Source organism: Micropterus salmoides, unplaced genomic scaffold, assembly GCF_014851395.1.
Source record: "Micropterus salmoides isolate LMB-PRFRI ecotype aquatic unplaced genomic scaffold, ASM1485139v1 Ms_hic_scaffold_7, whole genome shotgun sequence".
NCBI lineage: Eukaryota > Metazoa > Chordata > Actinopteri > Centrarchiformes > Centrarchidae > Micropterus > Micropterus salmoides.
This window is the reverse complement of record NW_024044459.1, coordinates 36,663,691-36,667,339: the sequence shown is the minus strand read 5'-3', so window position 1 is coordinate 36,667,339 and position 3,649 is coordinate 36,663,691. Positions and strand designations below refer to the sequence as shown.

The 3,649-nt window shown below is 38.3% G+C and overlaps 1 protein-coding gene across 1 annotated transcript in view; it reads right to left on the bottom strand.

Moving 5' to 3' along the window:
* The window catches only part of LOC119891530 (scavenger receptor cysteine-rich type 1 protein M160-like), a 667,824-nt gene that overhangs the window by 195,785 nt on the left and 468,390 nt on the right, over window positions 1–3,649 (bottom strand). The gene's annotated exons all lie outside the window — the stretch shown is intronic.

Below are 3,649 nucleotides of genomic sequence, written 5' to 3'. Positions count from 1 at the left end.
TAAACCTAAAAGTTGTCAAACGGCATCAACAGAAAATGCATAATGCACAAGGAACAGAGGCAGAGCTTTGATTTAACGCCGAGCAACGAACACACGTCACCAAATATGCCCCCGAAATCAACAGAACCAGCGTTAACTTATATTTAATTTGTACTTTCTGTAAATATGTGTCATAGCGCTTATGTACCCGTCCACACGCAGCCCTAAATGTACGACAGCCGAGCTGCCAAACGAACTGTTTCTCAAACCCAAGTCGTCACACGCGTGGTGAAGAGCAGTCTGCGTCAGTTCGTAACTGGGATCCCTTTAGTGTCACAGTTCAACACACTGGGGGAAGCCCTGTAGCGTCGTTTATGAACGCTAAAGGTAGGTGTGGGATCCCAAAAGTCAGAGTAAGGAGGCGGTTGGGGTGGACAGGTCAGAAACCGAACTTTCACCCGGGTGACCAGATGTTTGTTTCCTGCGTGTAACAAAAAGTCAACATTGAATGTTTTTATTTAAGTTACCCAAGTAACGTCACTTAAGCCAAGGCGGGTTTATTGTAGCACAATTCAACAAAGAGGCAAATCAAAGTGCTTTACATAAAACATGAAAGCAACATAGGGAAATATAAAAAAGAGTCAAAAAGAAATAAAAACAGGTTAATTTACATAAACCTATTTGTTCACCCATAATTCTACGGGAATACGAATAATCAGGCTTTTTACCTTCCATAGTTTTGCTGTTTTGATTTCCCATCTCTCACACCAAACCATCACCGCCAACATTTATTTCCTCTTATTCACGATCGTCACCGTGAATCCAGATTGTTTGTGCTACTTAACTTACGTAACTTTCGTCAACTATGATCTTTTCCTAAACACAGTAGTGAAGGTGTTGGTGTCTAAACCTAACAAAATACAAAGTTTCACGTCAACCACTAGTTTTATTTTGAAAATCCAATCGAATGTTGCATATTTATTGTTGCTAACTTGACCGCAGAGCCATACACGTCCAAAAGCGATACTAAACGGTACCCAGGGCATTAAAACGTGGCGCCAAGGGTCTTCCACATAGACGGTATAAAAGAAGTGGATATAGTGACGTCACCCGTTGGTTTGTGGACTGCCATTTTGAAGCCATGAGTTTAGCCAATAGGCCGTCGCTATGTTGATTTTTTTGGAAACCAGCGTCACCGGACGTGACCATATTTGAACGACAGGGTGGAGCTAGCTAGCCTATAAATCACGTTAACTCTGATATTAGCTGGGATGCTAATTTTGGCGAGCGACAAACAGGCTTAAACCTAAACGTGCTTACCTGAAACAAATGAGCAGCCGACTCCTAATAACTTTTTTCAGCGGCGCTGGTTAAATGTACACAGAGCAGCGGATAGCGGCCTGATTGACAGGTCACCATGGTATCGACTTGTTGCTCACAAGTTAGCCCCGCCCTAAAGCCTCCCCTGCTTCCTGGTCTCTGTTCCTCTAAATGGGACCATAATTTACTAAATGAACATCATGCTGTGTTGAAGAAGACTTGAAACTAGAGACTGAGACCATAAACTCATCAGGAAAGTGTTTACTGAGGGAATAAATCAGCTGACAAGTAGAAACATTTCTCTTCTATACAATCACACTTCTCTCTGCAGCCGCTGGAGTCGCCCCCTGCTGGCTGCTGGAGAGGACGCAGGTTTAAGGCTCTGCAGCATTGGCTTCACTTGTGAAAGCTGGAGGTTACAGCTCAGTTTAGACCAAGCGTCCATATGTGACGATGTCAGAGTGAGAATATGTTGACCAAACGTGTGAACATGTATTTATATGCAGACACCTGATTTAGTGCACGGCCGTTATTCTACAAAACTCACACTTTCTTTAAACGTGGTGTTTTTGTTAACCACTACTCGAGGCTTTTTTGATATTTTAATAAACAAAATGTAATTTAAGATGCATCACAATAATATATTGTTAGTTAGGAATCCAGAGCGTCCTGTTGTTCTCGGTGCTTTGAAGCAGTTAAACAACATGCTGGTTATACATGTGCCGTTTAGTCACTTCCTGCTTCACAGCCAATCAGAGAGAGCTGGAGTCCGTGAACTCTGTTAACGTGTGATGGAAATATTTTGTGGAAAACTCTTCACTGTGTTCAGGATGACGACTTATTGTTGTAAAGTGTTTGAAATGTTTAGTTCTGTTTTGTTTAATGGTCTCTGAGATGTAACTGTGTGTTCTAACCAGCGGTGGAACAAGAAGTATTCAGATCCTTTACTTCAATACAAATACAAATACCACACTGAGAAAATACTCCTGCATGCAAAACCGAACTTAAGTAAAAGCACGTAAATAGTATCAGCTAAATGTACTTAGAGTATGAAAGTTCTCATGTTGCAGTAAAATGTTCCTTGTCAGTGTTTCATGAATACAAATGTACTCAAGTGAAAGTATTCTGCAAAACAACTACTCTTTGAGGTACACTTTATTTTAAAAAAGTACACGTAACAGGGTAAATGTAACTCGAAACTACCCACTACTGGAAAAGTACTGCATTCAAAACTTTACTTGAGTAAAAGTATGTAAGTGTTATCAGCTAAATGTACTTACAGTATGAAAGTAAAAGTACTTACTTTGCGATAAAATGTTCCCTGTCAGTGTTTCACGATAACAAATGTACTCAAGTAAAAGAATTCTGAAAAACAACAAGTACAAGTACCTCAAATTTGTACTAAAGCACTTGTGTAAATGTATTTTCCACCGCTGGTTATAACTGAAACCGTTTTGTTTCTGTCCTCACAGGACTACAAATCATTGATGATTTATGTTTGTTACCATGACCGCCGCTCATTTGCATAATATTTTGTATTTACTGGATTTTATAATAATCTCAGGATTTCTTTGTTGACTAAACACTGATCTGTAAAATGATTCTGAAACATTAAAAACTGAATTTTACATCATCTTTGTTTTGGTTTTTTTGCGTGTGAATGTTTGAAATGTTGATTTGGTCGCACGAAGGTTCAGGCAGAGGAAGTATAAAAACAGCATTAAAATATACCTAAAGTACCAAAAGTAAAAGTACTCCTTATGCAGAATAATATATTTGATATTACTGAATAATTATTATTGATGCATTGTAGTGTAAAAGTGAAAAAAGCTCCTTCTAGGCTGCATGAAACACACAGACTCTGTGGACCCTCGTGATCAAAAATTTAACTAGTAACATTTTCATTCTTACAATTATTTAGTTACTAGTTATTTATTAAAGAATAGTAAAATGGCTTGTTGTTGTTTTGTTCTTACTAGTAACTAATAGAATAATTACTAGTAGCTAAGAAATAAGCACTAGTAGCTAAACATTAGATTATAATGGAAATAGTTGCAGGTAACTATTCGAATCGATGTATGGCGTTTTTTAAATTTATTCCTTAAAACTTACAAGTTGCTGATTAAAAACTACCAGTAATTATTTATTAGTTACTATTAACTATTTCTGTTTTACTAAGAAGATATACTTTATTTATTTAATCCCCTGAGGGGAAACTCAATGTTTTCACTATGTTATCTGAAATAAACACACATGCACAAACACGACCCACAGCAACACACGAGACATGTCAGTTTGAGGCGTTTGCTCAAGGCCTCCAGCTACCAGTCCACGCTCTGCAACTCTGGTC